Below are 17994 nucleotides of genomic sequence, written 5' to 3' on the forward strand. Positions count from 1 at the left end.
GTCATGCTTTGCATAAAGCCACTCGGCATACATGTGAGTATTTTTAGGGGGATTTTATTTTCTACAATTATTGCATTCGGCTGACGAGACAGCTAAAGCTGCCAGTAGGAAGGTTTCTTTTAAATCAAAGATATGTTCATAGCATGGCTGTGCGTGAGCCCTCCTATCCTTTGGTATTTTCGGGTGCCTCCCACCAGATACAGCATGGGACAGTAGGTCACCCTCTTCAGGCATTGGCCCTCTTTTACTGTTAGTGGGGGCATTTTCATGACCACATGATCACATCCGTCTAAAAAGAGGTGCCAGCGGTTGTGCAATACGACATCCATGCACACATCTACCTACTTCAGGTTTCCATAGGACTCGTCCTCTGCTGACATCATCTGTCACTTTCAGAAGCCTCTGCTTAGGATGACCAGATGCTCAATGTCACAGGGACACGGCTTTTCCAGTTCATGTTTTGATTTAAAGTAGTGCATTCTGGGAGTTGTAGTCATGGTTAGACAAATTGGAACAAGATACCTGATAACTGATATGTACTGACAAAGTCCAGAAAGGGTGCCTCTGTGACTGGTCACTTTATCTCTGACGACCCCTGACACGAGATGTCCTGCACCAAAACCTTTTACAACTGGCCCAGTGGCCTAATGGATAAGGCATCTGCCTCTGGAGCTGGTGATTGTGGGTTCAAGTCCCACCTGGGTCGCGTGAGGAGCTGTTTTTTATATCCCTGGAAAATAGGACCAGATGCAAGCTTGTGATATTTATAGAAAATTACTTTCATCAAATTATCTTCAGAGGGTCCGTCTTTGTTATATGAACGCCACCATTTTATGAGTTCTATGTAAGGAGCTGCCTTCCGGCACCTACCACCAGCTGGATGGATGCAAGTTTGTCTGATGCCCGTTGACCTACCTAAAAGGGCTTTACCAGCAGGCAAGTTGTCCCAGCAGCAGCCCAAGCACCATAGGGGACATGGTTCTTAGCACCACGAGCTGCGAGCACGACTGCTATGCCCACAGAACCCCCTGCACAGACCCTGTAGTGCCAATGTTACAGTTGATCACCCCTCACCTGCCTGTAGGCGCCACCCACTCTTTTCTAGATCTTTACGTTTGTGCATCTGAAATATGAAAGGTTTTCTTATCTCTTTATCTGATTCGTGCTCGTTCATTTTTAGGTTGAGCATAAGTGTACGGCCTCTTGTATACTTTAGTATACTTGTATGTGGGCTTAAAGAGATTTCATTTTCTGGTTTCAGTGTCATTTAAAAATAGTTCCTTTGATAGCGGTCAATCATGCCTATTAGTCCCTCCTTTTTCTCTTTGGGAGCAGGCACCAACTACTGTATAATTATGCTTTGTCCTGAGTATCTTGTCTTTAGGGGACTGCTTTTTTATGTTGTTTCCTGTTTGTGTTCAGGGAAGCTTCTCAAAGCATTCTTGATCTTAGTTTAGCTGTAAACAAGGCTATAAATCAGGCTGTTATCTTGGTCACCTTTGGTTTTGTGGGCTCTCTGCGCCCTCTCTAAGCTGCCTAGTTAATTTTCTCTAGTCTATTGAGTGTGGCTGCTGAGCAAGAACAGAGGTTCACTTGTTGATTTTAGTTAAGTACTTGTTTTAACTCTGGGAAGGTATTGGAGACCTTTAATGAGTAACAGCTACATTACAGAAGGGCATATTCATTTTTTGGTGGCACGGGGAGATTAAGTGATGTTGAGCTGACGCTGTGACTCAAACCCCGGTCCTTGATTCTAAAGTCTGCAGTTCTAGACTTTGCACCACACCTTCTTCCTGTGGTACCAGGTTTTTGGAGAGTGTGTAAGGCATTCCAGTTCCTTTAATTATTGCAAGGTGGCAGATGGGTTTTATGTTTACATATGGCAGCCGCGCCTTTCTTACGTTCGGCACGGCTCGGCCACCTCCATTTATTACTTACTTAACTACTTATTTTTAATTTGCAAGGGTGTTCTATGGGCCACTGGTGTCCTTTCACATGCTCCTGCTTGAGAGATGAAAGGCCATCCCTGTGGCCTCACTCCAGTCTGCTCCACCTCATCTGAAGAGGCAAGCAAGCACACACATCCACCCTACCCCCCTCACATGGCTTTGTTTGCAAACAGTACAGAGCAGCTTCTGCCCACCAACGATGTGCACAACTACGGCGCTAACCGACAATCTCTCGGCCGATGAACCGCCCCCTTGCCAGCTTAGGCGATGCCCTTAAAATTATTGAACGAATAGTCGCCCCGTGCTGTACTGCGGATGTTCCGTCCATTCTACATCCCTTTCCTCCAGACAATGGGACACCGGAATGTACATCCTACGGGTGAGGCAGCCAGTGGGGTGTTCTTTATGGCAGGGTGGAAGCGAAAATGATGTAGTAGGAGCACTGGGTCTTTGGGATTTCTTAGTCTGTGAATTAGAAGCGTGAGTGTTGGTGGTACGAGTCGCTATCGTAGCCAGCATCCATACACTCCTGCTCCGGTTCAGCTAGTCATTTGGCATTGTGAATCCTCCTGAATGCCTTGCTCTGCTTGCAGTTTGCTGCAGTTACAAAAAATAGTCATTTTTGGCTACCCATCGGTTGGTGAGTGGAAGACGGTATTGTTACTGTGCACCCGCTTCCAGCAGTAGATGCGATGGAAGAGAAGAACAAGAGAAGAAAACTGCACTGATAGAAAAGAGGAGTTTGTTACATAGTGTCTATGTTTTGAAGAAATTTGGGCCTGATTTAAGGAAAATGGCACTGCATCCAGTGCAGCACCACTTACCTTGCCCCCCTTAGCGCCCCCCTAACGCTACAATGTATGAGCCCCATCTAAGACACGGTCCACCATGGCGATAGTTAGGGAATTAGAATCAATTTTTTTTACACTTGCTCTAAGCTTTGCAGGATTAGCAACAAAAATGTTGACACTAATCCTGCAAAGCCCATTGACACCCATTGCAAACAATGGTGTTCCTCCTTTTAGCGCCTGCTTTGAGCAGGGGTTAAAAGTGCCGAAAAAAGACGCAAAGAAATCTCCTAGATTTCTTGGTGTCATTTTTTTTATCCCTCTTATGGGGAGCGCCCCCTTTGCACACTTTATGCCTGGCGCAAAGGGTTACAAAGTGGCGCAATGCATGTATTGTTCCACTTTGTAAATTTGGCGCTGTGATTTTGTCCTTGCTGGGCCACACGAGCGTAATAAAAAATATGATGCTCATGTGGTGAAAGGAGGCACTAGGGGCTCGTAAATCTTCCCTTAAATCTTCTCCACAGTCTTTCCTTGCCTTGTGTTTCATACTCATGTTTGTTTTGGTCAGTTTTCTTTCTGGTTATGGTGGATCTGTTCATCTCATTATAAACTTGCATGGCTTATCCCTGATGGCATCACCTAGGGGTCCATTTATGATCCGGCATCTTCATATCTGCCACTAGAAGTCTTGTCATTTATGGGATGTTCATCCAGCCCTGCATTGTTAGCACATAGCAAACAGTGCTCTGTAAATATCAGCTTCAATTTTAAGGTTGAAACCGTACAAGGTGTTGTTGGAATAAGCGCCAGAACTAGTTGTAGGTGTCATGCATTGCATAAAGCCACTCGGCATACATGTGAGTATTTTTAGGGGGATTTTATTTTCTACAATTATTGCATTCGGCTGACGAGACAGCAAAAGCTGCCAGTAGGAAGGTTTCTTTTAAATCAAAGATATGTTCATAGCATGGCTGTGCGTGAGCCCTCCTATCCTTTGGTATTTTCGGGTGCCTCCCACCAGATACAGCATGGGACAGTAGGTCACCCTCTTCAGGCATTGGCCCTCTTTTACTGTTAGTGGGGGCATTTTCATGACCACATGATCACACCCGTCTAAAAAGAGGTGCCAGCGGTTGTGCAATACGACATCCATGCACACATCTACCTACTTCAGGTTTCCATAGGACTCGTCCTCTGCTGACATCATCTGTCACTTTCAGAAGCCTCTGCGTAGGATGACCAGATGCTCAATGTCACAGGGACACGGCTTTTCCAGTTCATGTTTTGATTTAAAGTAGTGCATTCTGGGAGTTGTAGTCATGGTTAGACAAATTGGAACAAGATACCTGATAACTGATATGTACTGACAAAGTCCAGAAAGGGTGCCTCTGTGACTGGTCACTTTATCTCTGACGACCCCTGACACGAGATGTCCTGCACCAAAACCTTTTACAACTGGCCCAGTGGCCTAATGGATAAGGCATCAGCCTCTGGAGCTGGGGATTGTGGGTTCAAGTCCCACCTGGGTCGCGTGAGGAGCTGTTTTTTATATCCCTGGAAAATAGGACCAGATGCAAGCTTGTGATATTTATAGAAAATTACGTTCATCAAATTATCTTCAGAGGGTCTGTCTTTGTTATATGAACGCCACCATTTTATGAGTTCTATGTAAGGAGCTGCCTTCCGGCACCTACCACCACCTGGATGGATGCAAGTTTGTCTCATGGCCGTTGACCTACCTAAAAGGGCTTTACCAGCAGGCAAGTTGTCCCAGCAGCAGCCCAAGCACCATAGGGGACATGGTTCTTAGCACCACGAGCTGCGAGCACGACTGATGTGCCCACAGAACCCCCTGCACAGACCCTGTAGTGCCAATGTTACAGTTGATCACCCCCCACCTGCCTGTGGGCGCCACCCACTCTTTTCTAGATCTTTACGTTTGTGCATCTGAAATATGAAAGGTTTTCTTATCTCTTTATCTGATTCGTGCTCGTTCATTTTTAGGTTGAGCATAAGTGTACGGCCTCTTGTATACTTTAGTATACTTATATGTGGGCTTAAAGAGATTTCATTTTCTGGTTTCAGTGTCATTTAAAAATAGTTCCTTTGATAGTGGTCAATCATGCCTATTAGTCCCTCCTTTTTCTCTTTGGGAGCAGGCACCAACTACTGTATAATTATGCTTTGTCCTGAGTATCTTGTCTTTAGGGGACTGCTTTTTTATGTTGTTTCCTGTTTGTGTTCAGGGAAGCTTCTCAAAGCATTCTTGATCTTAGTTTAGCTGTAAACAAGGCTATAAATCAGGCTGTTATCTTGGTCACCTTTGGTTTTGTGGGCTCTCTGCGCCCTCTCTAAGCTGCCTAGTTAATTTTCTCTAGTCTATTGAGTGTGGCTGCTGAGCAAGAACAGAGGTTCACTTGTTGATTTTAGTTAAGTACTTGTTTTAACTCTGGGAAGGTATTGGAGACCTTTAATGAGTAACAGCTACATTACAGAAGGGCATATTCATTTTTTGGTGGCACGGGGAGATTAAGTGATGTTGAGCTGACGCTGTGACTCAAACCCCGGTCCTTGATTCTAAAGTCTGCAGTTCTAGACTTTGCACCACACCTTCTTCCTGTTGTACCAGGTTTTTGGAGAGTGCGTAAGGCATTCCAGTTCCTTTAATTATTGCAAGGTGGCAGATGGGTTTTATGTTTACATATGGCAGCCGCGCCTTTCTTACGTTCGGCACGGCTCGGCCACCTCCATTTATTACTTACTTAACTACTTATTTTTAATTTGCAAGGGTGTTCTATGGGCCACTGGTGTCCTTTCACATGCTCCTGCTTGAGAGATGAAAGGCCATCCCTGTGGCCTCACTCCAGTCTGCTCCACCTCATCTGAAGAGGCAAGCAAGCACACACATCCACCCTACCCCCCTCACATGGCTTTGTTTGCAAACAGTACAGAGCAGCTTCTGCCCACCAACGATGTGCACAACTACGGCGCTAACCGACAATCTCTCGGCCGATGAACCGCCCCCTTGCCAGCTTAGGCCATGCCCTTAAAATTATTGAACGAATAGTCGCCCCGTGCTGTACTGCGGATGTTCCGTCCATTCTACATCCCTTTTCTCCAGACAATGGTACACCGGAATGTACATCCTACGGGTGAGGCAGCCAGTGGGGTGTTCTTTATGGCAGGCTGGAAGCGAAAAGGATGTAGTAGGAGCACTGGGTCTTTGGGATTTCTTAGTCTGTGAATTAGAAGCGTGAGTGTTGGTGGTACGAGTCGCTATCGTAGCCAGCATCCATACACTCCTGCTCCGGTTCAGCTAGTCATTTGGCATTGTGAATCCTCCTGAATGCCTTGCTCTGCTCGCAGTTTGCTGCAGTTACAAAAAATAGTCATTGTTGGCTACCCATCGGTTGGTGAGTGGAAGACGGTATTGTTACTGAGCATCTGCTTCCAGCAGTAGATGCGATGGAAGAGAAGAACAAGAGAAGAAAACTGCACTGATAGAAAAGAGGAGTTTGTTATATAGTGTCTATTTTTGAAGAAATTTGGGCCTGATTTAAAGAAAATGGCACTGCACCCAGTGCAGCACCACTTTCCTTGCCCCCCTTAGCGCCCCCCTAACGCTACAATGTGTGAGCCCCATCTAAGACACGGTCCACCATGGCGATAGCTACGGAATTAGAATGACATTTTTTTACACTAGTTCTAAGCTTTGCAGGATTAGCAATAAAAATGTTGACGCTAATCCTGCAAAGCCCATTGACACACATTGCAAACAATGGTGTTCCTCCTTTTAGCGCCTGCTTTGAGCATCGGTTAAAAGTGCCGAAAAATGACGCAAAGAAATCTCCTAGATTTCTTGGTGTCATTTTTTTGGTCCCTCTAATGTGGAGCGCCCCCTTTGCACACTTTATGCCTGGCGCAAAGGGTTACAAAGTGGCGCAATGCATGTATTGTTCCACTTTGTAAATTTGGCGCTGTGATTTTGTCCTTGTTGGGCCACACGAGCGTAATTAAAAATATGATGCTCATGTGGTGAAAGGAGGCACTAGGGGCTCGTAAATCTTCCCTTAAATCTTCTCCACAGTCTTTCCTTGCCTTGTGTTTCATACTCATGTTTGTTTTGGTCAGTTTTCTTTCTGGTTACGGTGGATCTGTTCATCTCATTATAAACTTGCATGGCTTATCCCTGATGGCATCACCTAGGGGTCCATTTATGATCCGGCATCTTCATATCTGCCACTAGAAGTCTTGTCATTTATGGGATGTTCATCCAGCCCTGCATTGTTAGCACATAGCAAACAGTGCTCTGTAAATATCAGCTTCAATTTTAAGGTTGAAACCGTACAAGGTGTTGTTGGAATAAGCACCAGAACTAGTTGTAGGTGTCATGCTTTGCATAAAGCCACTCGGCATACATGTGAGTATTTTTAGGGGGATTTTATTTTCTACAATTATTGCATTCGGCTGACGAGACAGCTAAAGCTGCCAGTAGGAAGGTTTCTTTTATGTTCATAGCATGGCTGTGCGTGAGCCCTCCTATCCTTTGGTATTTTCGGGTGCCTCCCACCAGATACAGCATGGGACAGTAGGTCACCCTCTTCAGGCATTGGCCCTCTTTTACTGTTAGTGGGGGCATTTTCATGACCACATGATCACATCCGTCTAAAAAGAGGTGCCAGCGGTTGTGCAATACGACATCCATGCACACATCTACCTACTTCAGGTTTCCATAGGACTCGTCCTCTGCTGACATCATCTGTCACTTTCAGAAGCCTCTGCTTAGGATGACCAGATGCTCAATGTCACAGGGACACGGCTTTTCCAGTTCATGTTTTGATTTAAAGTAGTGCATTCTGGGAGTTGTAGTCATGGTTAGACAAATTGGAACAAGATACCTGATAACTGATATGTACTGACAAAGTCCAGAAAGGGTGCCTCTGTGACTGGTCACTTTATCTCTGACGACCCCTGACACGAGATGTCCTGCACCAAAACCTTTTACAACTGGCCCAGTGGCCTAATGGATAAGGCATCAGCCTCCGGAGCTGGAGATTGTGGGTTCAAGTCCCACCTGGGTCGCGTGAGGAGCTGTTTTTTATATCCCTGGAAAATAGGACCAGATGCAAGCTTGTGATATTTATAGAAAATTACGTTCATCAAATTATCTTCAGAGGGTCCGTCTTTGTTATATGAACGCCACCATTTTATGAGTTCTATGTAAGGAGCTGCCTTCCGGCACCTACCTCCAGCTGGATGGATGCAAGTTTGTCTGATGCCCCTTGACCTACCTAAAAGGGCTTTACCAGCAGGCAAGTTGTCCCAGCAGCAGCCCAAGCACCATAGGGGACATGGTTCTTAGCACCACGAGCTGCGAGCACGACTGCTGTGCCCACAGAACCCCCTGCACAGACCCTGTAGTGCCAATGTTACAGTTGATCACCCCCCACCTGCCTGTGGGCGCCACCCACTCTTTTCTAGATCTTTACATTTGTGCATCTGAAATATGAAAGGTTTTCTTATCTCTTTATCTGATTCGTGCTCGTTCATTTTTAGGTTGAGCATAAGTGTACGGCCTCTTGTATACTTTAGTATACTTGTATGTGGGCTTAAAGAGATTTCATTTTCTGGTTTCAGTGTCATTTAAAAATAGTTCCTTTGATAGCGGTCAATCATGCCTATTAGTCCCTCCTTTTTCTCTTTGGGAGCAGGCACCAACTACTGTATAATTATGCTTTGTCCTGAGTATCTTGTCTTTAGGGGACTGCTTTTTTATGTTGTTTCCTGTTTGTGTTCAGGGAAGCTTCTCAAAGCATTCTTGATCTTAGTTTAGCTGTAAACAAGGCTATAAATCAGGCTGTTATCTTGGTCACCTTTGGTTTTGTGGGCTCTCTGCGCCCTCTCTAAGCTGCCTAGTTAATTTTCTCTAGTCTATTGAGTGTGGCTGCTGAGCAAGAACAGAGGTTCACTTGTTGATTTTAGTTAAGTACTTGTTTTAACTCTGGGAAGGTATTGGAGACCTTTAATGAGTAACAGCTACATTACAGAAGGGCATAGTCATTTTTTGGTGGCACGGGGAGATTAAGTGATGTTGAGCTGACGCTGTGACTCAAACCCCGGTCCTTGATTCTAAAGTCTGCAGTTCTAGACTTTGCACCACACCTTCTCCCTGTTGTACCAGGTTTTTGGAGAGTGCGTAAGGCATTCCAGTTCCTTTAATTATTGCAAGGTGGCAGATGGGTTTTATGTTTACATATGGCAGCCGCGCCTTTCTTACGTTCGGCACGGCTCGGCCACCTCCATTTATTACTTACTTAACTACTTATTTTTAATTTGCAAGGGTGTTCTATGGGCCACTGGTGTCCTTTCACATGCTCCTGCTTGAGAGATGAAAGGCCATCCCTGTGGCCTCACTCCAGTCTGCTCCACCTCATCTGAAGAGGCAAGCAAGCACACACATCCACCCTACCCCCCTCACATGGCTTTGTTTGCAAACAGTACAGAGCAGCTTCTGCCCACCAACGATGTGCACAACTACGGCGCTAACCGACAATCTCTCGGCCGATGAACCGCCCCCTTGCCAGCTTAGGCGATGCCCTTAAAATTATTGAACGAATAGTAGCCCCGTGCTGTACTGCGGATGTTCCGTCCATTCTACATCCCTTTCCTCCAGACAATGGGACACCGGAATGTACATCCTACGGGTGAGGCAGCCAGTGGGGTGTTCTTTATGGCAGGCTGGAAGCGAAAATGATGTAGTAGGAGCACTGTGTCTTTGGGATTTCTTAGTCTGTGAATTAGAAGCGTGAGTGTTGGTGGTACGAGTCGCTATCGTAGCCAGCATCCATACACTCCTGCTCCGGTTCAGCTAGTCATTTGGCATTGTGAATCCTCCTGAATGCCGTGCTCTGCTTGCAGTTTGCTGCAGTTACAAAAAATAGTCATCTTTGGCTACCCATCGGTTGGTGAGTGGAAGACGGTATTGTTACTGTGCACCCGCTTCCAGCAGTAGATGCGATGGAAGAGAAGAACAAGAGAAGAAAACTGCACTGATAGAAAAGAGGAGTTTGTTACATAGTGTCTATGTTTTGAAGAAATTTGGGCCTGATTTAAGGAAAATGCCACTGCACCCAGTGCAGCACCACTTACCTTGCCCCCCTTAGCGCCCCCCTAACGCTACAATGTATGAGCCCCATCTAAGACACGGTCCACCATGGCGATAGTTAGGGAATTAGAATCAATTTTCTTTACACTAGCTCTAAGCTTTGCAGGATTAGCAACAAAAATGTTGACACTAATCCTGCAAAGCCCATTGACACCCATTGCAAACAATGGTGTTCCTCCTTTTAGCGCCTGCTTTGAGCAGGGGTTAAAAGTGCCGAAAAAAGACGCAAAGAAATCTCCTAGATTTCTTGGTGTCATTTTTTTTATCCCTCTTATGGGGAGCGCCCCCTTTGCACACTTTATGCCTGGCGCAAAGGGTTACAAAGTGGCGCAATGCATGTATTGTTCCACTTTGTAAATTTGGCGCTGTGATTTTGTCCTTGCTGGGCCACACGAGCGTAATAAAAAATATGATGCTCATGTGGTGAAAGGAGGCACTAGGGGCTCGTAAATCTTCCCTTAAATCTTCTCCACAGTCTTTCCTTGCCTTGTGTTTCATACTCATGTTTGTTTTGGTCAGTTTTCTTTCTGGTTATGGTGGATCTGTTCATCTCATTATAAACTTGCATGGCTTATCCCTGATGGCATCACCTAGGGGTCCATTTATGATCCGGCATCTTCATATCTGCCACTAGAAGTCTTGTCATTTATGGGATGTTCATCCAGCCCTGCATTGTTAGCACATAGCAAACAGTGCTCTGTAAATATCAGCTTCAATTTTAAGGTTGAAACCGTACAAGGTGTTGTTGGAATAAGCGCCAGAACTAGTTGTAGGTGTCATGCATTGCATAAAGCCACTCGGCATACATGTGAGTATTTTTAGGGGGATTTTATTTTCTACAATTATTGCATTCGGCTGACGAGACAGCAAAAGCTGCCAGTAGGAAGGTTTCTTTTAAATCAAAGATATGTTCATAGCATGGCTGTGCGTGAGCCCTCCTATCCTTTGGTATTTTCGGGTGCCTCCCACCAGATACAGCATGGGACAGTAGGTCACCCTCTTCAGGCATTGGCCCTCTTTTACTGTTAGTGGGGGCATTTTCATGACCACATGATCACATCCGTCTAAAAAGAGGTGCCAGCGGTTGTGCAATACGACATCCATGCACACATCTACCTACTTCAGGTTTCCATAGGACTCGTCCTCTGCTGACATCATCTGTCACTTTCAGAAGCCTCTGCTTAGGATGACCAGATGCTCAATGTCACAGGGACACGGCTTTTCCAGTTCATGTTTTGATTTAAAGTAGTGCATTCTGGGAGTTGTAGTCATGGTTAGACAAATTGGAACAAGATACCTGATAACTGATATGTACTGACAAAGTCCAGAAAGGGTGCCTCTGTGACTGGTCACTTTATCTCTGACGACCCCTGACACGAGATGTCCTGCACCAAAACCTTTTACAACTGGCCCAGTGGCCTAATGGATAAGGCATCTGCCTCTGGAGCTGGTGATTGTGGGTTCAAGTCCCACCTGGGTCGCGTGAGGAGCTGTTTTTTATATCCCTGGAAAATAGGACCAGATGCAAGCTTGTGATATTTATAGAAAATTACTTTCATCAAATTATCTTCAGAGGGTCCGTCTTTGTTATATGAACGCCACCATTTTATGAGTTCTATGTAAGGAGCTGCCTTCCGGCACCTACCACCAGCTGGATGGATGCAAGTTTGTCTGATGCCCGTTGACCTACCTAAAAGGGCTTTACCAGCAGGCAAGTTGTCCCAGCAGCAGCCCAAGCACCATAGGGGACATGGTTCTTAGCACCACGAGCTGCGAGCACGACTGCTATGCCCACAGAACCCCCTGCACAGACCCTGTAGTGCCAATGTTACAGTTGATCACCCCTCACCTGCCTGTGGGCGCCACCCACTCTTTTCTAGATCTTTACGTTTGTGCATCTGAAATATGAAAGGTTTTCTCATCTCTTTATCTGATTCGTGCTCGTTCATTTTTAGGTTGAGCATAAGTGTACGGCCTCTTGTATACTTTAGTATACTTGTATGTGGGCTTAAAGAGATTTCATTTTCTGGTTTCAGTGTCATTTAAAAATAGTTCCTTTGATAGCGGTCAATCATGCCTATTAGTCCCTCCTTTTTCTCTTTGGGAGCAGGCACCAACTACTGTATAATTATGCTTTGTCCTGAGTATCTTGTCTTTAGGGGACTGCTTTTTTATGTTGTTTCCTGTTTGTGTTCAGGGAAGCTTCTCAAAGCATTCTTGATCTTAGTTTAGCTGTAAACAAGGCTATAAATCAGGCTGTTATCTTGGTCACCTTTGGTTTTGTGGGCTCTCTGCGCCCTCTCTAAGCTGCCTAGTTAATTTTCTCTAGTCTATTGAGTGTGGCTGCTGAGCAAGAACAGAGGTTCACTTGTTGATTTTAGTTAAGTACTTGTTTTAACTCTGGGAAGGTATTGGAGACCTTTAATGAGTAACAGCTACATTACAGAAGGGCATATTCATTTTTTGGTGGCACGGGGAGATTAAGTGATGTTGAGCTGACGCTGTGACTCAAACCCCGGTCCTTGATTCTAAAGTCTGCAGTTCTAGACTTTGCACCACACCTTCTTCCTGTGGTACCAGGTTTTTGGAGAGTGTGTAAGGCATTCCAGTTCCTTTAATTATTGCAAGGTGGCAGATGGGTTTTATGTTTACATATGGCAGCCGCGCCTTTCTTACGTTCGGCACGGCTCGGCCACCTCCATTTATTACTTACTTAACTACTTATTTTTAATTTGCAAGGGTGTTCTATGGGCCACTGGTGTCCTTTCACATGCTCCTGCTTGAGAGATGAAAGGCCATCCCTGTGGCCTCACTCCAGTCTGCTCCACCTCATCTGAAGAGGCAAGCAAGCACACACATCCACCCTACCCCCCTCACATGGCTTTGTTTGCAAACAGTACAGAGCAGCTTCTGCCCACCAACGATGTGCACAACTACGGCGCTAACCGACAATGTCTCGGCCGATGAACCGCCCCCTTGCCAGCTTAGCCGATGGCCTTAAAATTATTGAACGAATAGTCGCCCCGTGCTGTACTGCGGATGTTCCGTCCATTCTACATCCCTTTTCTCCAGACAATGGGACACCGGAATGTACATCCTACGGGTGAGGCAGCCAGTGGGGTGTTCTTTATGGCAGGCTGGAAGCGAAAAGGATGTAGTAGGAGCACTGGGTCTTTGGGATTTCTTAGTCTGTGAATTAGAAGCGTGAGTGTTGGTGGTACAAGTCGCTATCGTAGCCAGCATCCATACACTCCTGCTCCGGTTCAGCTAGTCATTTGGCATTGTGAATCCTCCTGAATGCCTTGCTCTGCTCGCAGTTTGCTGTAGTTACAAAAAATAGTCATTTTTGGCTACCCATCGGTTGGTGAGTGGAAGACGGTATTGTTACTGAGCATCTGCTTGCAGCAGTAGATGCGATGGAAGAGAAGAACAAGAGAAGAAAACTGCACTGATAGAAAAGAGAAGTTTGTTATATAGTGTCTATTTTTGAAGAAATTTGGGCCTGATTTAAAGAAAATGGCACTGCACCCAGTGCAGCACCACTTTCCTTGCCCCCCTTAGCACCCCCCTAACGCTACAATGTGTGAGCCCCATCTAAGACACGGTCCACCATGGCGATAGTTACGGAATTAGAATGACATTTTTTTACACTAGTTCTAAGCTTTGCAGGATTAGCAATAAAAATGTTGACGCTAATCCTGCAGAGCCCATTGACACACATTGCAAACAATGGTGTTCCTCCTTTTAGCGCCTGCTTTGAGCAGGAGTTAAAAGTGCTGAAAAATGACGCCAAGAAATCTCCTAGATTTCTTGGTGTCATTTTTTTGGTCCCTCTAATGGGGAGCGCCCCCTTTGCACACTTTATGCCTGGCGCAAAGGGTTACAAAGTGGCGCAATGCATGTATTGTTCCACTTTGTAAATTTGGCGCTGTGATTTTGTCCTTGTTGGGCCACACGAGCGTAATAAAAAATATGATGCTCATGTGGTGAAAGGAGGCACTAGGGGCTCGTAAATCTTCCCTTAAATCTTCTCCACAGTCTTTCCTTGCCTTGTGTTTCATACTCATGTTTGTTTTGGTCAGTTTTCTTTCTGGTTACGGTGGATCTGTTCATCTCAATATAAACTTGCATGGCTTATCCCTGATGGCATCACCTGGGGGTCCATTTATGATCCGGCATCTTCATATCTGCCACTAGAAGTCTTGTCATTTATGGGATGTTCATCCAGCCCTGCATTGTTAGCACATAGCAAACAGTGCTCTGTAAATATCAGCTTCAATTTTAAGGTTGAAACCGTACAAGGTGTTGTTGGAATAAGCGCCAGAACTAGTTGTAGGTGTCATGCTTTGCATAAAGCCACTCGGCATACATGTGAGTATTTTTAGGGGGATTTTATTTTCTACAATTATTGCATTCGGCTGATGAGACAGCTAAAGCTGCCAGTAGGAAGGTTTCTTTTAAATCAAAGATATGTTCATAGCATGGCTGTGCGTGAGCCCTCCTATCCTTTGGTATTTTCGGGTGCCTCCCACCAGATACAGCATGGGACAGTAGGTCACCCACTTCAGGCATTGGCCCTCTTTTACTGTTAGTGGGGGCATTTTCATGACCACATGATCACATCCGTCTAAAAAGAGGTGCCAGCGGTTGTGCAATACGACATCCATGCACACATCTACCTACTTCAGGTTTCCATAGGACTCGTCCTCTGCTAACATCATCTGTCACTTTCAGAAGCCTCTGCTTAGGATGACCAGATGCTCAATGTCACAGGGACACGGCTTTTCCAGTTCATGTTTTGATTTAAAGTAGTGCATTCTGGGAGTTGTAGTCATGGTTAGACAAATTGGAACAAGATACCTGATAACTGATATGTACTGACAAAGTCCAGAAAGGGTGCCTCTGTGACTGGTCACTTTATCTCTGACGACCCCTGACACGAGATGTCCTGCACCAAAACCTTTTACAACTGGCCCAGTGGCCTAATGGATAAGGCATCAGCCTCCGGAGCTGGGGATTGTGGGTTCAAGTCCCACCTGGGTCGCGTGAGGAGCTGTTTTTTATATCCCTGGAAAATAGGACCAGATGCAAGCTTGTGATATTTATAGAAAATTACGTTCATCAAATTATCTTCAGAGGGTCCGTCTTTGTTATATGAACGCCACCATTTTATGAGTTCTATGTAAGGAGCTGCCTTCCGGCACCTACCACCAGCTGGATGGATGCAAGTTTGTCTGATGCCCGTTGACCTACCTAAAAGGGCTTTACCAGCAGGCAAGTTGTCCCAGCAGCAGCCCAAGCACCATAGGGGACATGGTTCTTAGCACCACGAGCTGCGAGCACGACTGCTGTGCCCACAGAACCCCCTGCACAGACCCTGTAGTGCCAATGTTACAGTTGATCACCCCCCACCTGCCTGTGGGCGCCACCCACTCTTTTCTAGATCTTTACGTTTGTGCATCTGAAATATGAAAGGTTTTCTTATCTCTTTATCTGATTCGTGCTCGTTCATTTTTAGGTTGAGCATAAGTGTACGGCCTCTTGTATACTTTAGTATACTTGTATGTGGGCTTAAAGAGATTTCATTTTCTGGTTTCAGTGTCATTTAAAAATAGTTCCTTTGATAGCGGTCAATCATGCCTATTAGTCCCTCCTTTTTCTCTTTGGGAGCAGGCACCAACTACTGTATAATTATGCTTTGTCCTGAGTATCTTGTCTTTAGGGGACTGCTTTTTTATGTTGTTTCCTGTTTGTGTTCAGGGAAGCTTCTCAAAGCATTCTTGATCTTAGTTTAGCTGTAAACAAGGCTATAAATCAGGCTGTTATCTTGGTCACCTTTGGTTTTGTGGGCTCTCTGCGCCCTCTCTAAGCTGCCTAGTTAATTTTCTCTAGTCTATTGAGTGTGGCTGCTGAGCAAGAACAGAGGTTCACTTGTGGATTTTAGTTAAGTACTTGTTTTAACTCTGGGAAGGTATTGGAGACCTTTAATGAGTAACAGCTACATTACAGAAGGGCATAGTCATTTTTTGGTGGCACGGGGAGATTAAGTGATGTTGAGCTGACGCTGTGACTCAAACCCCGGTCCTTGATTCTAAAGTCTGCAGTTCTAGACTTTGCACCACACCTTCTCCCTGTTGTACCAGGTTTTTGGAGAGTGCGTAAGGCATTCCAGTTCCTTTAATTATTGCAAGGTGGCAGATGGGTTTTATGTTTACATATGGCAGCCGCGCCTTTCTTACGTTCGGCACGGCTCGGCCACCTCCATTTATTACTTACTTAACTACTTATTTTTAATTTGCAAGGGTGTTCTATGGGCCACTGGTGTCCTTTCACATGCTCCTGCTTGAGAGATGAAAGGCCATCCCTGTGGCCTCACTCCAGTCTGCTCCACCTCATCTGAAGAGGCAAGCAAGCACACACATCCACCCTACCCCCCTCACATGGCTTTGTTTGCAAACAGTACAGAGCAGCTTCTGCCCACCAACGATGTGCACAACTACGGCGCTAACCGACAATCTCTCGGCCGATGAACCGCCCCCTTGCCAGCTTAGGCGATGCCCTTAAAATTATTGAACGAATAGTCGCCCCGTGCTGTACTGCGGATGTTCCGTCCATTCTACATCCCTTTCCTCCAGACAATGGGACACCGGAATGTACATCCTACGGGTGAGGCAGCCAGTGGGGTGTTCTTTATGGCAGGCTGGAAGCGAAAAGGATGTAGTAGGAGCACTGGGTCTTTGGGATTTCTTAGTCTGTGAATTAGAAGCGTGAGTGTTGGTGGTACGAGTCGCTATCTTAGCCAGCATCCATACAATCCTGCTCCGGTTCAGCTAGTCATTTGGCATTGTGAATCCTCCTGAATGCCTTGCTCTGCTCGCAGTTTGCTGTAGTTACAAAAAATAGTCATTTTTGGCGACCCATCGGTTGGTGAGTGGAAGACGGTATTGTTACTGAGCATCCGCTTGCAGCAGTAGATGCGATGGAAGAGAAGAACAAGAGAAGAAAACTGCACTGATAGAAAAGAGGAGTTTGTTACATAGTGTCTATGTTTTGAAGAAATTTGGGCCTGATTTAAGGAAAATGGCACTGCACCCAGTGCAGCACCACTTACCTTGCCCCCCTTAGCGCCCCCCTAACGCTACAATGTATGAGCCCCATCTAAGACACGGTCCGCCATGGCGATAGTTAGGGAATTAGAATCAATTTTTTTTACACTTGCTCTAAGCTTTGCAGGATTAGCAACAAAAATGTTGACACTAATCCTGCAAAGCCCATTGACACCCATTGCAAACAATGGTGTTCCTCCTTTTAGCGCCTGCTTTGAGCAGGGGTTAAAAGTGCCGAAAAAAGACGCAAAGAAATCTCCTAGATTTCTTGGTGTCATTTTTTTTATCCCTCTTATGGGGAGCGCCCCCTTTGCACACTTTATGCCTGGCGCAAAGGGTTACAAAGTGGCGCAATGCATGTATTGTTCCACTTTGTAAATTTGGCGCTGTGATTTTGTCCTTGCTGGGCCACACGAGCGTAATAAAAAATATGATGCTCATGTGGTGAAAGGAGGCACTAGGGGCTCGTAAATCTTCCCTTAAATCTTCTCCACAGTCTTTCCTTGCCTTGTGTTTCATACTCATGTTTGTTTTGGTCAGTTTTCTTTCTGGTTATGGTGGATCTGTTCATCTCATTATAAACTTGCATGGCTTATCCCTGATGGCATCACCTAGGGGTCCATTTATGATCCGGCATCTTCATATCTGCCACTAGAAGTCTTGTCATTTATGGGATGTTCATCCAGCCCTGCATTGTTAGCACATAGCAAACAGTGCTCTGTAAATATCAGCTTCAATTTTAAGGTTGAAACCGTACAAGGTGTTGTTGGAATAAGCGCCAGAACTAGTTGTAGGTGTCATGCATTGCATAAAGCCACTCGGCATACATGTGAGTATTTTTAGGGGGATTTTATTTTCTACACTTATTGCATTCGGCTGACGAGACAGCAAAAGCTGCCAGTAGGAAGGTTTCTTTTAAATCAAAGATATGTTCATAGCATGGCTGTGCGTGAGCCCTCCTATCCTTTGGTATTTTCGGGTGC

At 45.5% G+C, this 17994-nt stretch overlaps 5 non-coding genes across 5 annotated transcripts; all 5 read left to right on the forward strand.

Moving 5' to 3' along the window:
- The first annotated feature begins 633 nt into the window (after positions 1-633).
- Positions 634-706, forward strand: TRNAQ-CUG (transfer RNA glutamine (anticodon CUG)). Its single transcript has one exon. It is a non-coding gene; the product is annotated as a tRNA-Gln (tRNA).
- Positions 707-4197: 3491 nt separating this feature from the next.
- Positions 4198-4270, forward strand: TRNAQ-CUG (transfer RNA glutamine (anticodon CUG)). The gene has a single exon. It is a non-coding gene; the product is annotated as a tRNA-Gln (tRNA).
- A 3479-nt stretch (positions 4271-7749) lies between these two features.
- On the forward strand, positions 7750-7822 carry TRNAR-CCG (transfer RNA arginine (anticodon CCG)). The gene has a single exon. It is a non-coding gene; the product is annotated as a tRNA-Arg (tRNA).
- Positions 7823-11313: 3491 nt separating this feature from the next.
- Positions 11314-11386, forward strand: TRNAQ-CUG (transfer RNA glutamine (anticodon CUG)). The gene has a single exon. It is a non-coding gene; the product is annotated as a tRNA-Gln (tRNA).
- Positions 11387-14876: 3490 nt separating this feature from the next.
- TRNAR-CCG (transfer RNA arginine (anticodon CCG)) lies at positions 14877-14949 on the forward strand. Its single transcript has one exon. It is a non-coding gene; the product is annotated as a tRNA-Arg (tRNA).
- The last annotated feature ends 3045 nt before the right edge of the window (positions 14950-17994 follow it).

The sequence above is a fragment of the Pleurodeles waltl genome, chromosome 9, assembly GCF_031143425.1.
Source record: "Pleurodeles waltl isolate 20211129_DDA chromosome 9, aPleWal1.hap1.20221129, whole genome shotgun sequence".
NCBI lineage: Eukaryota > Metazoa > Chordata > Amphibia > Caudata > Salamandridae > Pleurodeles > Pleurodeles waltl.